The sequence below is a fragment of the Lontra canadensis genome, unplaced genomic scaffold, assembly GCF_010015895.1.
Source record: "Lontra canadensis isolate GAN:19392208 unplaced genomic scaffold, GSC_riverotter_1.0 scaffold3, whole genome shotgun sequence".
NCBI lineage: Eukaryota > Metazoa > Chordata > Mammalia > Carnivora > Mustelidae > Lontra > Lontra canadensis.
In genome coordinates this window covers 9,891,617-9,912,781 of record NW_022630997.1, presented here as the reverse complement: position 1 = coordinate 9,912,781, position 21,165 = coordinate 9,891,617, and the positions used below count along the sequence as shown (strand labels likewise).

General features: G+C 41.9%; 1 long non-coding RNA gene across 1 annotated transcript in view; it reads right to left on the bottom strand.

Annotated features, from left to right (window-relative positions):
* Positions 1-8,699: 8,699 nt before the first annotated feature.
* Positions 8,700-21,165, bottom strand: part of LOC116880994 — a 45,235-nt gene continuing 32,769 nt past the window's right edge. Inside the window, exons 4-5 of the long non-coding RNA XR_004385318.1 lie at positions 18,552-18,665; positions 8,700-8,831 (exon numbers count right to left, since the gene is read on the bottom strand). This is a non-coding gene — a long non-coding RNA (uncharacterized LOC116880994). The remainder of the gene's footprint in view (positions 8,832-18,551; positions 18,666-21,165) is intronic.

Below are 21,165 nucleotides of genomic sequence, written 5' to 3'. Positions count from 1 at the left end.
ATTTTTAAATCTGGAAGCAGAGAAGGAAATTTGGAGAAACGTGTGTTTGGATGATAAAAATGCTTCTTTGTGAGAGTTTAAATTCTTTTCAGCTATTATGTATTTCATAAACATCACATAGAATTGGCAGACACTTTGGCTCAGGTGTTGGTGGAGGCTTTTTTAATTTTAAGTACAAAGTGAGGCCCTGTCTTCTCATTTGTTATGCTTTCTTTTTCTTGTGTTATATAAGGAAACTATACTGGCCTTTAACGGAGAGGGCAGGTGGGACTGAACAACCATATAATTTCCATAGCACAATTTGTGTTTTTCTTCCTGTAAGTAAAACATAGCTCTAAATTCAGGGTTTTCTATTGTTCTTCTCTACCTCTATAACCTCTGATTGTATTGCCCTGGTATAGGGCATTCCAGGCCAGAGTAAAACATGGGAGCTAGAGCTGGGGCAGAAACAAAGGCAGGCATGAATGGAACATAGCAGGTGCTCTATCTGATATATGGAAGTCCAGGGGTGTGGATCAGGTCAACAGGAGTCAGAGACACAGGCCCTGGTGGTCCAGGACAGGAGACGATGGAAATTCTAGGTTGGACAAGCAAGGAAAAAGCAAGACCTCACTCTTAGTGTGTCTATGGTGATTGCCAGGTTTCAATAGAGCATATGCTTGGAATTAAACTCTCAGCTAAGAGCCTAGTTGAGAACACAGCCAAGTTCCCAGTTCTGGAAGATAAGCTCATTGTCAAAGCTGGTGGTCAAGATTAAGTTCATGCATTTGAGATTTTCAGACTTCTGAGCAGGGCAATGTTGGTCAAGCAAGCTGACTCCAGAGCAGGGCCAGGCAAGCAGTGACAGCACTGAATGGAGGGACTGTGTGGAGCCCAGGACATCCTCATGGATGCGGGTCTCCAGGCTCATCTCCCAGGAATCAGATGGTGTGTCGGAGAGTGGGCCTGTCTTCCCAACCCTCGAACTGCAAGATGAACATTAATGTGGGGGAGATTTAATCAAACTACCTAGTCTTGCCTTTATTTTTTTCCCTTTGCAAAAATTCTTAAAGGGAGAGAGAGAGAAGACAGAGGGGAGAGATTTCAACTTTCAAAGTAGTTTTCTGTCATATTCTTTTTTTTTTCTTAAGACTCCATTTATTTGAGAGAGAGAAAGAGAAAGTGAGCATGATGAGGGGGCAAGGTGGGGTGAGAGCAGAGAGAGAAGCAAACTCCTCCACTGAGCAGGGAGTCCAATGCGGGGCTCGATCCCAGGACCCTGAGATCACGACCTGAGCGAAAGACAGATGCTTAACAGACTAAGCAACCCAGGCGCCCCAATTTTCTGTCATATTCTTAAGAAGAAAGTGGACTCTGTTAGATTCCTCACGTAAGTGGCATCACAGAGTTTGTCTTCTTTGACTGGTTTACTCTACTTAGCCTCATGGCCTCAAGATTCACCCAGGTTGTCCCATAGGGCAGAATTTCCTTCTCTTTTAAAGCTGAATAATATGCCATTGTATGTGTATGTCATATTTTCTTTTCCATTCATCTGTAGGAGAGGCAAATGGGGAGTTGCTGTTTACGAGGTATATGGTTTCCATTATATAAGATGGCTTAGTCCTAAAGACCTGCTGTACAACATCATTGCTCTAGTTAACAATACTGCATCGTACACTGAAAAGTTTGTGAAAGGAGTAAAGCTCATGTTAAATGTTACCACAATAAAAAAGAGAAAAAGAAAGTGGAATTTCTTTCGGGGTTTTGTTGTTGTTCTTCTTTAAGATTGTATTTACTTATTTGAGAGAGAGAGCACAAGCAGGCAGCCGGGCAAAGGGAGAGGAAGAAGTAGGCTCCCCCCACCAAGCAGGGAGAACTGATGAGGGACTCTATCCCAGGACCCCGGGATCATGACCTGAGCCGAAGGCAGACGCTTAACTGACTGAGCCACCCAGGCGCCCCAGGAATTCCTTTTTACAAGATTTTGCTTATTTGTTTTCCCCCAAACCTGTGAAATAACAGCCTGTATAAAACTTCCCATCAGCTGCTGAGTTAGCTACACGTAACAGAAGAAACAGAGGTCCATGAAAGAGGGAGAGCGGTTTTCGTTCCTGACCCAGCGGCTGCTGTCACAGGGGCTGCGGGGAGCTGGAAGGCTCTGGGCCCGTCCAGGCACCCGGGTCTATATACACAAGGAGAGCAAATGCAGAGCTCGACATCAAATTAGAAAATCATAATCCTCGGCCAAATTTCAGACCTTTTCTTTTTTCCTTTTTTTCCTGTATTAAAACAAAGCAAATTCTAGAAGTGGGGAAAATAATCTTGCCCCAGGCAGAGCCTCCTTCCAGGAGAGAATGTCCTGCTCCCGCGTCTGTGCACTGCAGGTCTCGGGGAAGCTATCAGAAACAAAGCAAATGTGAATCAAAAGTGCTGGCAAGACCAGAATAACGGAGACGTCAGCGATTCGGGCTGCTTAAATAACAAATGGACAGGCCACCATTAGGAATGACAGCGATGATGTATGTTCATTGACATGGAGAGATGCTCGCTCCACATATTGTTAATAGAAAAAGAAAGAGGTAAAAAATAAAATAAGACACCATTATGGCATTGTACTGGTTTATAGTCTGTAACGCATATTGTAAAAGTTTGATAGGAAAAACATCAAAATGTTAGTAGTGTTTCTGTGTGTTAAGAGTGTAGTGATTATTTTTTTAAAAACCTATATCTTGTATTTTTAACAGTTGAAATAGATTTCCTTTGTAATTATTGTTAGAAGTATAGCCAATAAAGATACTTTGTAAAGATGTTGACCCCCCACTCCCTTCCAAAGGGCTGCAAATATCATCCTGGATGGAGGGGTAGAAGAAGAGTCAAACGTTCCTCCTGGGCAGGAAGGAGTTAAAATTAAAATTTGTGAAATATGAAAAAAATCTTTCAGCTTTTCTTTGCAATGACATGTGCTATCTCATGGTGAGATAATTATAACAAGTCATGGGGAGAAGTTGGTACCATTATATTTAATTGATTCCAAAGGTTATTATCTGTTTCAACCTTTACCTCTGAATAATAGCAGTGAGATGTAACGTATGTGAATTTCTTTTTGTTTTCCTATCAAGAATTACTTCAGGGATAATAGATCAGATTATTATTCCACCACTTACATAATATAGGATTTTCGGCACTGTCCAAAAAATACAAATACAGTGAAATCTCGGTCGTATTGGCATGATAAAATGAAAACTAACCACCATTCATCACAGTCAGACTTCAACATATTAAAAAGAGCAACAGTATGTTAAGTGTTGGCTAAATTGTACTGCAAGGCCAATCAATTTTACCAGAGTTTTTGTTAGTAATTAGTATTTAAAAATGCCAATTGTTCTTAAGAACCACGGAGAGTGAAGAAAATTGAGGCCTGCGTGACAGGAAGCAGACGGATCATCCAATAATTTTTCAATTACAGGTGACACATTGGGTACAAAAACCTGCAACTCAACTATTGGTGCATTTCACAGCTGTGTTCCTTATAATAAGTAAATACATTATTTGATGAGTACAGCATCTTACTACAGCCAGAAAACTAAAAGCACACAAGCATACAACGTGTATGCCCTGAATGGAACCATAGGAGGGAAGATTGTTGGCCCTTGGGGGTGGAGCGGTGGCACCAGGAAAGTGGCTGCTGGTCTGGGGCTATTAATGGCAGGGAAGTTCTCTTTCTCAGATCGGTGAAGCCAGGCTTAGAAACCTGCGTGCTCCCCAGCGACAAATGTGTAGGGCAAGCCACCATCCAGATTGCTGATGTAAAAAAGGTTCATCCCACTGCAGTCAGACTGCAACTTGCAGTACCATAAAGCTGAGGGAGAGAGATCCAAGCCAACCTCCAGGATGGTCATTAAAGTTTTTTGAATGGAAAAAATCTTTAAAATAATTGTAGATTCACATGTGCTGGGAGAAACAATACTAAGATTCTTAGATACTTTGCGGAGTTTCCCCAATGGTAACATTGTACAACACTGTAGCATACTGTCATAGCCAGGATATTGACATCTCGTTCAATTATTTATTAACTGACCTTATTCCAATTCCGCTAGTTTTCTTGTTCTCATGTGCAAATGTACATGTGTGTACGTCCTTGCATGTATGTTTAAAGTTTGAAAATCTTCACTCCCCAGATATGAGTGGCCTTCATACTCAAAGAAACAGATGGATGGGGACGTACTTTCATAGGCTTCCCCTGTTAGAGTGGGGTGGGTTAGCAGGAGTGGGGGGACAGGCTGAATCATTCATTGAAGAGCATGTATTTATTGGCTGTCTGCTATTCTCAGCTAAGTGTTAAGAGTCTGTCCTACCTTTAAGGATGCCACACACTGACTAGGATTTGTAGAGAAAATGGTGCTACTTACTTTCCAAACACCACATTTTATCCCCCACATGTTCCACCCCCTCCCTGCTTCCCTGGACAGTTGCATCCTTCTCTACCTGCCCAGAGGTCTCCCTTATTCAAAATCCCTGTCCCTGAAAAATCCAAAGTAAGCTGAATTTTATGCCCTACTAAGGGCTCAGGCTCTGGCCTCAGACAGATCTAAGTTCAAACCCCAGGTCTTTACTTGCCTGGTTTTGGACAATTAATCTAAACTATTCAGGAATCAACTTCTACATCTGAATTTTGGGTTAATAGGAGTCTTTATTTCATAGGATTGTGATAATAAATGAAACACTTCCTGCAAAGCACTTACTGAGGAGTCTGGCACGTAATGTACTAAACCCATTATCTTTATATTATGTTTCTGTTATACAGCTATATAAGCAAATATTTATATTTCATGTTACCATAATCTTTAGTAAATATAAGAAAATTTATTTTGAGGAATGAGCAGCAAATTCCTCTATAGAGAGAAGAAATTTTGTGTCACTTGATGAACTATTTTCTCAATGCCAGAATCTTGGTATTTAGGGCAGAAAATTTCCTGCAAGTGAGCCTTTCACACTCAGGATATGAGTGTGGGCAAAGGGCCAAAGTGTCTGTGATGAATGTTTCTCCAGTTAGGTCTGAGCTCCCTGGTTTCCTGCAGGGCACAGAGACAGAGCTGCATAGTGACTGTTAGTTAATGTTTTCGCGGACTCCAGCTTCTACGGGACAGTGTTGATGGGACTAGATGTTGGGTAAAGTTGGCGACAGTATTTTCTGCACCAGGCATTAAAACATATGGTGTGAAAAAAAAAAAAGGAGGGGGGGTGCGCCTGGCTGGCTCAGTGGATTAAAGCCTCTGCCTTTGGCTCAGGTCATAGTCTCAGGGTCCTGGGATCAAGCCCCACATTGGGCTCTCTGCTCAGCAGGGAGCCTGCTTCCCCCTCTCTCTCTGCCTGCCTCTCTGCCTTCTTGGGATCTCTGTCAAATAAATAAATTTTTTAAAAAGGGGGGGTTGGAGTCATTCCTAAAAATAAGAGGCATTCTGGGGAATGTGGTTTGGACACCAGCATATTGATATGTAGAAACTGTTCTGTGATTTCTGGGGATGGTTGGCAGTCTGCCCTCGATGGAGAGTCTCCTACACCAACACTCTCAGTCTAGGACACCCAGCTGGGGCAGGCTCTTATCAGGATTGCTATGTCCTCCTCTCGGAGAGCTTCATGCTGACCACCTGGTGAAGAGTCCAGAAGGAAAAAGATAGGGATTGTAAGCAAAATCAAAAGGAAAGAAAAGGACATTGGCTGCCAATATCAAATCAAGAATAGAAAACTTGAGCCTGTCCCATTTTGCTCTCAATATGTTTCAAAGGAGAAAGCAGGAAAAGAGACTCGTGTAATGGGATGGTAAGTGCCAAGGTGCTGGACCAGAGTTCGCTCTGCCTATAAATAAGCTCCAGTATGTGCTGCTATGCATGGGGGGTAAGGCTACACGAAAGCAATGTCCACGAACAACACTTCAGCAAACTCAGGGGGTCAACTTGGCGCTGGTTCCTCTTCAGCGTGAATGGTCTAATTATTAAATTAACTGCCACCATTTATTAAGCCTTTATGCTAAGGAGTGTTCAGTACCTTCAATGAACATGGAACAGGTAACCGGCTTCATTGCACAAACAACTGAGAAGTCATTTATCTCGGGTCCCCGGCCAAGGGGAGTAACAGACAGGATTTTTACTTCAAATCTTGATAGGGGGGCTGAGTGCTCAAATGCCTGGATTTCAGCAGTTCGAATAAAACTTTCCGCTATTTGCGTCTGCTCCAGGAAATCTCTGTCCTGTCTCTGTGTGCCCTGGTTTCGTACACCCTCATCATCCCCAGTGTTGGAAGACAAGCAGCCAGTTACTGTGGGATGGGGCCCTTTACCACAAATGATGCTGCCAGCTCTTTGAATGGAAGGGCTGTGCCGCCGCTGACTTATGTGACTGGAAAGGATTCATCTGGACTAAGATCAAGTCTCTGCTGGGAGGCGATGAGCCAGTGGAACCACCAGAGTCTGAACCATGCCTCTGCCATAGTGTGTCCTTCCTTCCATCCAGGGTGAGGCAAGGTGGCCAATTCAGTTTAGGATTCTCACAGTCACTATAAAGCAGCTCCTAACCACCGCCCCCCACCCCACCCCACCACCCCGGCAGCAGTGCTGGTGTGAAAACACAGAGACCTCATTTTAGCCTAAGAACACACACCAGGATTCCATTTAGGGAAGGAAATACAAGTGTTCGGTGCAAGATGGGATCCAAAGACCTGGGAATCAGGTTGCACAGAGGACTTCAGAAAAAAGGACCACTGGCCTCTGTTTTGGACACAGAGAAGAATTCATGGTTCCAAGCATGAAATAATGAACAAGAAAAGAAAGGAATTGGAGAGATAAGAAAGGAAAATGGATTTGGGGCTGTGTCCTATATGGTGACTTGTCAAAAAGGTCTTTGGAAAGGAGAAATCGACCCTTTGTTTGCTCTGTGATGTGCGATGTGACACGCTCTAAGAAGTCATTTGTGCTCATGTGAATTGGGAGTGTGGGTGGGATGTTGATGAGAAACCAATGAAGGGACTGAATTTTAAGTCTGGACGTGTCTAGAGCCCAAGAGGCAGCAGAGGCCACAGAAATCAGTCCCCTAGGCATTTACAGATATATTGAGGAGGGCTGGGGACCACCACAAGCCATGGAATTTTATATGTGGTTTTTGTTTGTTTTTTACTAAGACTTTTTTTTTTTTTAATAGCAGTTTTAGGTTCACAGCAAAATTGAGAGAAAGGTACGGAGATTTGCCGTGTACCATTTGCCCCACCACCACGTGCATATCCTTCTGCATTTTCAAAATCCCCCACCAGAACGGTACACTCGTTACTACTGATGAACCTATACTGAGACCTCTTAATCCCCCCAAATCTACAGTTTCTATTATGGTTGATCCCTGCTCTGTTGTACATTTTGTGGGTTTGGACAAACGTAGAATGACGTGTATCCAATATTATGGCATTATACAGCCTATTTTCACTGTCCTAAAAATCCTCTGTGCATCTTCATCTAATCATCCCTCCCCATCTCCCTGAATTCCTGGCAACCACAGATATTTTTGGTTTCCATAGTTTTACCTTTTTCAGAACGTCCTATAGTTGAAGTCATATAATCTGTAGCCTTTTCAGATTGGCTTCTTTCATTTAGTAATATGCATTAAGGCTCCTCCATGACTTTTCATGGCTTGGTAGTTTATTTCTTTTTAACACTGAATAATACTCCATCATCTAGATGTATTGTGGTTTATCTATCCATTCACCAGCCGACATCTTGGTTACTTCCATGTTTGGGCAATTATGATTAAGTCTTTATAAACATCTGTGTGCAGGTTTTTGTACAGATGTAATTTTTCAGCTCCTTTGGGTAAGTACTAAGGAGCAGGACTACTGGATCCTCTGGTAAGAATGGGTTTAATTTTGTAAGAAATCACCGAACCGTCTTCCAAAGTGCCTGCCACATTTTACACTCCCACCAGCCAGGAAAGATTTCCTGTTGCCCCACATTCTCCCCAGTGATTGCTGTCATCAGTGTTCCAGATTTTGGCCATCCTAACCGGTATGTAATTTGCAATTTCTTGATGGCACAGTATGTACAGCACCTTTTCATATGCTTATTTGCCATCTGGACATCTTCTCTGGTAAGGCATCTGTTAAGGTCTGGCCCATTTTTTAAGAGTTTGTTTGCTTTCTTATTGTTGAGTTTTAAGGGTTCTTTATATTTTAAATAACAGTCCTTTATCAGCTGCATCCTTGGTAAACATTTTCTCTCAGTCTGTGGCTTATTTTTTTCATTCTCGTGTTTTAAGGAGGGACGCATGTTCAAAGCCATCTGTCTAGGTGTCGACGGTCAAGAGCTCTTGCTAAGATCTTGTTTACATTTGTCTTTTCAGACACCTTCAATTAGAAGCTTGGTGGTAAGCGTGGGCTTTCTAGACACTGATGAGGAATTCTGAGAAAGGAGAGTTGGTTTGCCTTAACAAAGGCCACCCAGGAAACTTCATCACACCAATCTGTCTCTAGCTAGGACATGCACAGATAACATCTTCATCTCTTGCAAAGCAATGTGCAAGGAGAATGGCTACTCTCTTGAAGATTCTCAGGAGTACAACCTGTTCACATTCTGGGCTCTCAGTCCCCAAGAAGCCCACTTGCCTTGAGTTTAGAGCTCCATTTTTTGGTGAATTTATTTTATTTTCTGAATTCAGTCAAGAAGAAAAATATACAAACCTATGATATATGATCCTAACTATTTCCAAATACTGATTTAGTTTACAGTTTTTCTTCAAGACATTGCTTTCTCTTTAAAGTACATATTTATTCATTTATTCAGGTCTCTGGACAGGTGATTGCCAAGGCCAAGGCCTCTGCAGGGAAGAACATTACTGTTAGTGGAAGAAAAATCCCAGGAGTTTTGGATATACTTGTTAGGTATACAGACTGAGTTTTCTAAATGAAAGATTGCAATGTCACGCCAATAAACTAGCAATAGAAAAGCACCTTCATGTCTGTAATTGGAGAATGGTAAAGTGGAAGGATTTGGATGCAATCATAATATGAATCAGTCAGTTGTTGCAGAAGGAGATGAAGAGAAAGTCCACATTTTTTTATTAAAACCACCTAACAAAAATCTCACTCAGTTCCTATTCACGGGACCTGGTTCTAGCCCCTAATTTATTTTTATTACATTTGGTGGAAGGGAAACTCACTTCAACAATGACAGTTCAGCTAGGACAGCTGAGGCTTACAGTTTGCATGTAAACGCCGGGCTGAACAGTTGAGCAAATCCATCACTATGGAGGCCCAGCAGAAGCAGTCCTGAGACAGACAGGGAGAGCGGAATCACCGTAGCCCACCCTGCTGAGCCAAAGCAAAAGTGTCAGATACTGCCTTGTAAGTGGAACTGTAGGTGGGGCGGGGGAACTCTTTGGAGTCAAGACTGGGTCAGCCATCAGGTTCCATCTCATGTTTCCATTTCTCCAGCCCCATCTCCTCTCACCTCCATGTACTCACCCAAAACGTCTCAACGGCACTATAGCTTTCTTAATGCTATAGAGCAGCTAGAATTTTCTGCAAGGAGCCTGTTTTCATTTTGCACTTCCACCAGGGCTTCTCTCCCCATCATTCTGCATCAATTGGTCAAGACACCTTTTGAGACCACAAACCAGGTACACTGTGAATTCAGATCACACTGCAGCACCCAGGAGCTCCGGAACAAAAGCCGGCAGCCTCCTGTCTGTTTCAATCCTACCTGTTTTCCAAGGTACACTTGTGGTAGACTCCCTGAATGCATCAACCTCATAGAAATTGTGCCTCTCTCGTTTCTCTGAGAATAAATAATGGAACCTTTCTTCGGGTGTATCTTAAAGTGTCTTGTATTATTTTTATCATTTTATGTGTGTACATATTTGTCCTGTTGGGATATAGATCTGTCCATATCTGCTTAATTAAATTATAACCTCCCTAATGCCACCAGTCCTCATCTTAAGAACAATTGGCATTTATAATGCTCTACAGTTCCAAGGCCACATCTCATTGGTTTCCCTCCCCTCAAAATTCCATCAGTCAATGTATTATCTTTATTCCTATGAAAAGTTCAAATAAGTCTATTGGAGAAAAGCAAAATATAAGACATTAAATCATAATGTGTCCATGGAGAAGCTCAGACATGGGCTTGTAAATCTTCCTGTGCATCCAAAATGAAAGAACATTCAATCTGTTTCACTCCAAAAGCTCTTGTTCACTTCAATATTGTTCACAGAGAAAGGCCTGTGGGGTTTCCCGATCTTGGCTTTTGCAATATCATATTTCTCAGGCTCCATGTAAAAATGTCACTGAGTTGCTTCAAACTTACTTTTATGGGGCAGAGACTGGAAAATCAGCAAAAGGGTTTAGTTGGGCTGAATAGCCCAGCAGCCCTCCCTCTTGAAAAGACCAAATAAAAAATCCTAGTTTCAGAATCTTCAGAACTTTGTTCTAGGAGTTCTTTGCAAAGAAGTCGTATTTTATAAAGCTTAAGAACACCACAATTGCCCTGGTCTACCTGGGGACGAAAGGCTTTGCCAAACTATCAGAATAACTTTAAAATCTTGTTTTTAAGTAGAGCTTGTTGGGTCTACATTGGGAATATTTTGTACTGGGGGGACAAAGATGACATCTGCCTATGCTCAGGCTTGTTCTGATCTAATGTACTGTTGATGTCCCCCCCACCCCATGAATGAGGGTGGGAAGACACCCCATGTCACCCCATGACTTACCATCATTAACTATGCAGATGACTGATTTTAGCTCAGATACCATATTAACAATCTGTCCACAAGTGAAAAAAGCCCTAGGTTTTTCGTTTAATTCCAAACTTGGGGAAAATGCATTTAGTAAATTTACTTCTGCCACATCACTGAAATTTCTCCTGAAAGGCACAGCTTTCTTCAGCATTTGGATAGAAGCTATTTCAAGCCCTAGGAGAGTCAAATTCTTGGAGGAAAAAGAAAGACACACTGTGCAGTGGAGTGGAGAAGGGAGAGAGCCAAGAGTCCTGTGGAATACTTGTCCATAACGACAAAGGCAAAGAAGGAGGGCCAGACACAGATGTAATTATTTCAGCCCAGTTCCTGCAGAAACTCTGTGCTCACTGACCTTTACCCATACCCCCAATCCATACCATTTACCACCCACATCATATTCATCCAACCACCTGGCAAATTCCATAGGATCAGCCTTGAGCAGATCTTCAAGAAGAAGGATAGCGATCATCATAATTCTTTGAGTATTTAGTAGCATCAGGAACTCCACCAAGCACTTCACACAAGTTATTTTATTTACAACTGTGGTAGATACTACAATGTACCATCCAGATGCCCCTCCTTCAGGCCTGAGATGCTCATGGCCCCAGCTGCTGGGGCTTGGTGCTGGTGACTGATAGGTTCTCCAGTAATTGATCTTGGCCAAAGTGAGCTGGCTTATCAAGGTCACGTTCCCTCCCCATGACCACCCTTATCTGATGAATGCTTTATGTAGGGATACAAAAGTCAGTCTTCTTGCCTCAAAGAATGACCTCTCTGAAAGGACAACTCATTTTCAGAGATGCTTCTAGAATCATCTAAGTACTCCATTATAATTGCGTTATACATTTCAACTTCTTGGTCTGTCCAATCTTGCTTCCCTCACCTCCCCCACATGTTGCTTCTGAAGGTATTCCCCAATAATGCTTGCATGCAAATCTGAGATTTCTAACATCTATATGCTGGGTTACTCAACCTACAACAGTTAAAACCAAAAGTGATCCAAGGAAGCAGATTCTAAAATGAAATGTTGGCACTGGATCACTAGCAGCAGGGTAGCAGTGAGACCCCCTCACTGGTGGTGGGTGGAACAAGGAAAGACTTAAAGATCAGCATGTGCGATGACCCTACAGTCTCAGAAGTCATAAAGTGCTAAGAGCTCCCAGAGGCAGAGAGAAGGAAACTTCCCAGGAAAGAGGTCTCTGAGTTAGGCTCCCCGACACTAATGTGAATTCTCAGAGCCTGAAGAGGATGAGACAAAGAGGGACTGTACAGTAGTGAAGGGCTTCTTCCTTTCCTCTTTCTTGCAGAAGCTACTTTCAGAATATCCATTCTGTAGTTAAACTGAATATACCAGTGGCCTGGCTTCCATATTAAATAAATAAACAAACAAATAGATAAATAAAACTATACTCATAAGACCTAATGCATGCCAGATATTATACTAAACACTTTACAAATTAAACTCATTCACCTGAGTCCAGTCCTCTAAAGGATAGAGGATTATATTTCACGTTTTAAGGTTGTAAAAACTAGAGCACAGAAAAACTAAGTGACTTGCATAAAGTCACACAGCTCACTAAGTGGCAGAGAAGGATGCACCTAGGCAGACTGGCTCCACACTTTTATACAGGGCATCACGACCTCCATTAAGCCTTCAAAGTTTCTAGTAGTCTAGCTAACCCCAGAAAGCCACCCACATGGCTTTGAAATGAGGTCTGGCACTAGTAATAAGAAATATTTGTCAGCACCATCTTCGTGACCACATTCTGTGCCCTGTAGATACTGTCCTGTGCCCTGTAGATATGGTTCCACAACTGCCCTGCAGAGTAGCTCCTGTTTGTATCCACGTTTGATAAGAGGAAGGGACTGAGGGGGGAAAAGATTAAGTTTCTTGTTCAAGGTCACACCACCAGCTGGGGGCAGAGATGGCCTTGGCAACTATGTCCTTCTTTCCTCAAAGCTCAAGGTGTTAACTACTTCCCTGTACTGTTTGAGATGTAAGTGTTGAGAAGAGTATGAGCCTGGGAAATAGGTGTTGATACTTCTAGTACAGTTCTCCCATCCTATTTTAAAATAAAAGCTATTTGGACCAAGGTCAGTGACACTGGGGCCCACATTTGAGTCAGGCAGTACCCTTCCTGTAGATAACTTTCTGGATGGACTGTGGGAATAATAGACAAGCTAGAAAGCATGGCTTCTCATTCTTGGCTCTCTTCACCAGACACGGGGATCGAAAGAATACATTAAATATTAGCTTCATTTAAATGATGGCTTGAGTTCTGGTTTATTTATCTTTCTGTTTAAAAGTCATTCCCTGAAGCTTATGTTCATGATTCTCAGTGATTGGCTGGAAGGTAATAGCTGTTTTCCTTCTTACCACAAACCTAAACACAGTTTTGCAATGCCTTAGATCTTTAAAAAAAAAAAAAAAAAACTATAATAAAAAGTTATCTTTCTCCAAATAAGTTCAAAAATGGCACCATGACATGGGCTGCTGTGTAAGAAATCTGTCTTTAAGAATGACATATCGGGGGGGCGCCTGGGTGGCTCAGTGGGTTAAGCTGCTGCCTTCGGCTCGGGTCATGATCTCAGGGTCCTGGGATCGAGTCCCAAGTCGGGCTCTCTGCTCAGCAGGGAGCCTGCTTCCCTCTCTCTCTCTCTGCCTGCCTCTCCGTCTACTTGCGATCTCTCTCTGTCAAATAAATAAATAAAATCTTTAAAAAAAAGACACCGGTTTATCATGTGTTACAATGAGCAGATGTTCAGCTTGTGGGAGAATGTGTGTGTTTTAATTTCTCCATTTGTGTCACTTCCCTGTCCCCATTATCCATCTGGTCCCTTTCTCTGAATCCCCTAGAAGCCATGGGGCACCTTTTGGGATACAGTCAGGATCATTAGATTGATAACTTTTCAAGGTAAAAGACAATTTTCTTTCATTATACAATTTAAATGATTTTTTTTTTCCTAGCATTTTGGCCAGATAAAAGGCAAAACAGTGGAATGAGGAATAGGTTGTTCTCCACAGGGGTCTGGGTGTCCCATTGGCTGGGCCGCTGGTCTTGCCCACAGCTTTATCGCGTCAGAGGGGAGATGAGGGCGTGTCAGACTTGTGTTTCGAAAACAAACAACGTGTGGCACCTGTGTCGCTCAGTTGGCTAAAAAAGCATCTGACTCTTGTTTTCAGCTCAGGTCATGATCTCAGGGTTGTGAGAGTGAGCCCCACTTTGGGTGTAGAACCTGCTTAAGATTCTCTCTACCCATGCCCCTAGGCCTGCATATACACTCTCTCTCGAAAAAACAAAAAAAAAGTTTATTACAAAATGTCTCCATCTTATTTAATGAAGACAGATTAATATGGCTTCAAATCTTATATTGGACAATATTTTTATCTTAAAATTTTTAAGAATGTCAATATTTTAATATCACAGAATACACACTTATAACCTGTATCTTTTTAAAATTAAGTCAGCCAGCTGGTTTTATGGTTTCACTAGCCTGGTTACTAAATATTAACATTTAAGACTCTTACTCTGTCATTGATGAACTATGAAAAATGAAGTCTAAATGTTGAAATCATATGGGCATTATTTAAATGGTTGAAATGTCTTCTCCTCAGGAAAAGTGATGAAAAATGAAATAATCGGTATGGGACTTTAGATCGGAGAGTGTTCTGTAAAGGCGTAATCCTGAGTGGGAACACATTTTCTATATTTACCAGCAAGTTGAAAACAAATTGGAATCATCTGTGAGATGGGGCCTACTGAAGCTTCCTTACACAGAAATTCAGCCAAGGGATTCAAACCAACGTATATTCACCATGTTCCGTGAACATGTGTTCCTAAGAACCCCTCTCCCACCCTCTCCCAGATAAAAAGATAAAACAAAACAAAACCTGCCCAAAAGCTGATGTTGGAGAACAATTCTAATTAAAGGATAAAGATACCTCTTATTTACTGAGGAACTATTTTTTTTAGAGGTCCTTAAAATGTATTATTTTTAATCCGCACAATAACCCTATAAAGCAGCAGCTTTGAGTCCCATTCTGTGAAAAGTAAAGCCCAGAGAGATTCAGTAACTTGCCTCACATCACTGCAAGTGACAGATTCAAACACAGAGCGGCTTAATTCCACACCCCCGATGCTAATTACCGTATGCTACTACACACACACACACACACACACACACACACACACTCACACACACAACACCAGGAAACTAATAGTATTCTTCCGCCCAAAAGCTCCGGGGCCACGGAGAAAGAAATACGAGCTCCAAATAAAGGCAAATCCTGGATCCTATATGTGCACTTTCACAAAGCACCATTTGAGACAATAAATTTTGACAATTTTGAGAAAATAAACGTCCAATAGCAATGCATGAAAACTACTGTGTTATAAGCTTATTGCGGCCGGCAGAAAACTTATTCAGAAACAAACTGGATAAATTCGGTTCCGACAGGTTCAGGTCATTCAACTTATTTGACTATAGAATACGCATTTGCTTGTTAATGTTGAGGATAAACATTACATTTTCCTTAGTATCCACAGTCCGTATTTTCCATTCAGTTTCAGGCTTGAGCAGGTTGGGGAAGGGAGGGACTTCGTTTGGTTTAAAATGGAATCTTGTAAGAGTAAACGTGACTGTGGAGGTAAACAACAGGGAGCACAATGCCCAGCAAATAGTGTGAACTTAATAAGTATTTGATGAAACGTGATTGAATGACAAATGCAGTATATTGACCTATTGCTGTATGGTATGTGAAACACTTTAAAGGTCCTAGAAGTTCATTGGGCAGGCAAAATTTCAGTATCTTGCAATTTTATTTAAAAACAAATATGATCTATGGTACGAAGACATTCCCACATTTTGCTCCATTTTAAAATTTGTGCTTACCTCCCCCGCAAAAATTACCAAGAAGTCCTTCAAGAAAAGCCATGATTATCTATTCATTAGGAGGATTTGAAGTAACATGTCCCTCCTTTCCAGTCACTTTTCATAATATTCATTTTACAAAATTATTTGGCAAAAGAATCCTCCCTCTAACCCTGTGTTCCAGAATTGGATGGATTGTCTAAAGATTTCCATGTGGACAATAATTTTTTTTTTTAAAGATTTTATTTATTTATTTGACAGACAGAAATCACAAGCAGGCAGAGAGGCAGGCAGAGAGGCAGGCAGAGAGAGAGGAAGGGAAGCAGGCTCCCTGCCAGCAGAGAGCCCGATGCGGGGCTCGATCCCAGGACCCTGAGATCATGACCTGAGCCGAAGGCAACGGCTTAACCCACTGAGCCACCCAGGAGCCCCTGTGGACAATAATCTTAAACTGAATGTAAGACTGTAGTTTTAGTAATACTAATTAAAAAAAAAAATTTCGGAAATGGTCTTATGTTAGTAATAACTGTTTAGTGGTTTGCATAAAATAAAATCTGTTTTGTTTTGAAACAAGAAGTACACAGAATAAAATAAGGTTAAGATTAATTTTAAAGTAAGACTGCTGCTGCCTAGTTAGAAAATAACAGAAGAAAACATTTGGCTCATTTTTTAATAAGCTATTAATTTACTTTTGGAGGATTTTTTTTTTTTTTTTTTTTAACCAACTTGTTAACATTTGACGGAGAAGGGAGAAATCAAAGCTGACTCTTCTAGCTCGCAGCCAGGTCAAAGAAGGAAACTGATTTACCATAGAATACATTGTTTGCAATGTTACTTATAATCCAAATAAATAATTTTCATTTTATGACTTTTTAAAAATATGTGGAAAAGATATCAGGTAACGTTCTTTCCTTTTCTTTTACAGCTGTCAAATCATGAGTTCTTGTGGATTCCTTAAAGAAGTTGCATTCTATTCCAATAGCTTCATATTTTATAATGATGTTTGAACCTGGCCTTTCGCCTTAAAGTGTGAATTTGTGTTCTGTTATTTCTCTTGTGGTCATGCTGTCTGAGTATAACGTCTTGAGTTCTCATTTCAGCTCTAATTCACCAGGAAACCTGGTGATAGCGCCATCATTTGAGACTTAAATTCTTACTCTTGAAAATGAAGGCACAGGATTAGACGACAGGAAAGTCCCTTACAGCTCTGTCTAGAATCAAGTCAAACACAATTAGCCCTAAATCAGTTACAGGATAAAATATCACCAGCTCAGTGTAAATTTTAAAATGCCTTCTGTTCCCTAGCTGCTGGAAAATTGTCCTGAATGTATAAATGTTGATTGTGAATGCGAATGGCGCCCTCTAGAGTTTGTCAGTGCACAACAGCTGCAACCAGCTGTGGCAGCTCGTGCTAAATCTTGCTTAAGATTCAAGAGACCAACACCCATACCACTTATTTGAACAAAAAAAATGAATAACTTCCTAATTAGGGAAAACATTGAAGGTAACTAGAAAGCCAAAAAGAGACTAGCATCACAGAAGCAGCAGTTGTAGAAGAACCACTACCCCTAGGGATGGGGAATAAAAGGAAAAAAGTTGCAATAATACTTAGAAGCTGGAGGAGTGGCCCCTTGCAGTTGAAATTCAGACCTCCAAGGGGCACACTGTCTGGAAGATGCTATGATCTCTGAGGAACATAGCATGAGGTGGTTTCTGATCGTTAGAAAAGCTGCAGACTGGATCGGCTGCCACTACAGAAGGAAGCAGGAAGCCATGGAAAATGGGAAGAGAAAGTCTCCTCCTCCTCCAGCCTTTCAGTGACCCTCTAGAGTATCAGTAACCCAATTTGAAAAGCACAGGATTTGCAGAATCCCAACCCAAGCATCACAAAAAAGAATAGAGATGGCTATGTATAGAACCGTGAAGATAATAGAGAGCACACCAGGTTTGCCCTTAAGCGGAGAGGACAAATAGATTCCACCTGCACGCCAATTCGAACAACGGCAGCATACTGTGTTGAGAAGGAATCTGAGGTTGTCGTGAAGCAGCAGAAAGGGGTCCTGTGATCATTTAGAGTATCTGCCCTGGGCAGGAGGAGACATGGCGTCATAGAGTTGCCATTTCTGGCTAAGAGCCACTTAACGGTCCCATCTATCTACCCTTTGGGTATCAGGTTTTGGAGACAGAGACCTGAACTTCTCAGCAGCAGAGAGAGTGCGATAGGGAATAAATAGCTCAAAGATCCTAATAGAGTTAAAAGTTTCTTGACTATGAGCAACACTAGGGACAGAGAGCTCATCATCTGCGTCTTCATCAAGTTCCAATCCCAGGAACTCTCTTCTTTATTAAAAAAAAAAAAAAAAACTTAGATCAACCTCAGTAGCTCTCATCCACTGGCCCTATTTCTGCCCCTTTCAAAAAGATGGAGATAAGTCAAATTCTCTCTCCACAGGCCGTCCTTTCAGATATTTGAATCTGGTCGTCATACCCCACCCCCACCCCACCCCACCCCCGAACTTTCTTCTCCAGGTGAAGCGGTTTTTGTTTTGTTTTGTCTTGTTTTAAAGAGAGTGAGAGAGAGAGGAGAAGCAGCAGAGGGAGAAGCAGACTCCCCACTGAGCAGGGAGCAGGGATCCCAACACCCCCAGGATCACAGCCTGAGCCGAAGGCAGATGCCTGACGGAGCTGCGCAGGCGCGCCAGGGAGTCTTACTGCCTCCAACTGCTCCTTCTATAGATGGCACAGAGATACCTTGTCCTGCCTTCTGAGCAAACTTTGACACATCTCAGCCTCCCACCAAGGATGGCCTGAAATCAATACTCTCCAATAATGAGAAGAGCACCAAGGCACAACGTAGAGAACGCACGGAACCCTTTTAAAGATCTCGTCATTTCTGATGACATCACCCTGAACACTGCCTGGAAACTTAACTTTCACCTGGGATGATCCTCGGGCGTTTCAACTCCAGGATAAACAAGTTCCAGCCGCTTCAGACTCTCCCAAAGGAAAATATCTTGCAGCCAATACAAACCACCAGGAAGTTCCCTTGGAAGAGAAGTCAAACAGCTTTGTGAATGCTTAAATAAGTTAGAAAATTAAGCTCTTGCTGATGGCGTCTGTCATAAATATACGCTCCAATGAAAAGAAGCTTAAATCAATTTGGGTGTTCTCCGTGAGCTGCAAACCTTGTTATTGTTCCTCCCGCACAGTCTCGATGCCATAAACCATATCTAAGTGTGCAGAAGACATTTACTTGCACGGGTGTTTTCGAGTAGATGAGATTTTGTAAGTGGCTCTGTTCTACCTTTTAACTATATTTTAATTTAAATATATTTTTAATCATAGCTTTAGAAATTACCTTCACTAAGCAACCCAAGTTTAAATGTAACAGCATATTTTTAAAATACATGCAAAAATCTCTTAGTCAGGGTCTTTCAATATTCCACATGCATTATTTTAGGTTCATTTAGCTGCACTATAATTTTATGGGGTTTTAGAGTGGCGGGGCATATGATGTGATTGCCAATTATCCAGGCCGTATTTCCAGGCACATTATCAGAAGAATCTATGAAATGGGGGTTTAACAAGAATAGAACTCTGCAAAAAATCACGTGATGAACTTTCCATAGATACAGTCTTTGAAGGATAAGGGAATAGAAGTAAATGTAACTAACAACTAGGAAGGCGGGATGTAATATGCAGAAGAAGAGGAGAAATTCTGACTTACACATAGCACACTGAGGAACGGATAATCTGCTGAAATTAAATACTAACCTTCATATTATTATATTCAAGGCAAATCCTCACTTCCAGTGACTTCATTTTAAAGGACTAGGGGGTGTACCACTACAGAGGTAATTATTCTCGGTACAAAAGATTAAAATGAAGGGTCAGATACATACTATTCCAAAGCAAAAAACAGATGGCTCTAAAGGTTGTGTGATTCGTTTTCCATTGCTACTGTAACAGCTTAGCACTGACTCAGTGGCTTAAACAGTACACATTTATTATCTTTACAGTTCTGTAAGTCAGAATTCTGATAGAGATCTCAGATCTAAAATCAGTGTGTTCGCAGGAATTCGTTCCCTTTTGGAGGTTCTAGGGGAGGAACCATTTCCTTGCCTTTTCCAGCTTTGGTTAGCTGTCTGCTCCGCGGGCTCCCAGCTCCTTTCTCCATCTTCAAAGCCAGAAACATTGCATCTCCACCTGATTCAGCTGGGAAAGGTTCTCCACCTGTAAGGACTCAATGTAATTATATTGGGGCCACCTGGATGTTCCAGGATACTCTCCCCACCTCAAGGTTCTTAACTTAATCACATCTGAAAAATCCCTTTTTGCCATGTAAGGTAGCATAGAGATTAGGGGATGGTCAGTTTAGGTGGCCATTATTCTGCCTACTACACTGTGTAAAACCACCATGAGACAACACTCCAGAAAATAAACCGCTCACAGGGGACTTCCTTAAACGAAGATCAGTTCTTTCCCTCCCATGCACCTCTTCAGGACAAAATTCACAACTTACCATGTCTCCCTCAAAAAGACAAGAGGGCAATGGGCCATAGGAACTGATCAGACAGGCAGCTGAGTCTGGTCAGACAGAGAGGACAGGACAGGGACTCTTCCAAATACTTCACATATATTTGTTGGGTCCCCCAAAATTGGGTACCCCAATAATGGGTCTGTGATTAAAGGAGCGAGACTGATAAAAAGCGAAGGTCAAGCAAAGCTTTATTTTACGCCAAGCATCAGGAATCAGACCGACTGTCAAACAGACCGATCGGAGCCACCCCTACAGAGAGGACGACCCCTCCCTGCTTCCCAGACTAACTTTTATAGAGCCAAGGCCATGTGGTTGGGCCTGGCCCCACACAGGTGGCCAATGACATTGTAACACACACAGAAAACTCCACAGTGATGCTAGGCAACCAATTGAATTACAATTTACCCTAGTAGACATTTGAACCCGCCTATCACCTAGTTCAGAATTGGCACCCAAAAGGTGCCCAAAGGGTGGGGCCCATACTCCTTGGTAGCTAGGAGACAGTATGCGCCCCCCCGCTGATTGAATACCTCCACCTGGCCTGACCCACCCTTGTACCTGGACTTTGTTACCTGGGACTGGTTTCCCGGACTTGCTTTTAAATAAGTTCCCCTGGGGGTGGGGGGGGGCAAGGTCAATTTAAGTTTTATAACAAAATGGCAGTTCAACCGGGGTGGGGCTGCTCTGGCTGGATAGGCCCTTACATATAAATTTACGTAGTCCTCACAGCAAGTCTATACGGTAGGAATCTTTTTATCGACGTGTTTTCCTAATGACAAAACTAAGGCACAGGTAACTTGTACAAAGCTGCACAGTTGGTGAGAAAAAGCCCTGACCCAGAATCTGAACTTTAACCACCAGAAAACACAACTTTCTCTTTGTTGACCAATTAAGGTGTGGGTTGCAGGCAATTTGTGACTAACAATACTTTAAAAAAAAAAAAAAAGTCGATTTACATTTGAATCAACTATCTCTAAGACAAGACTCCGCTGTTATATTCTGATG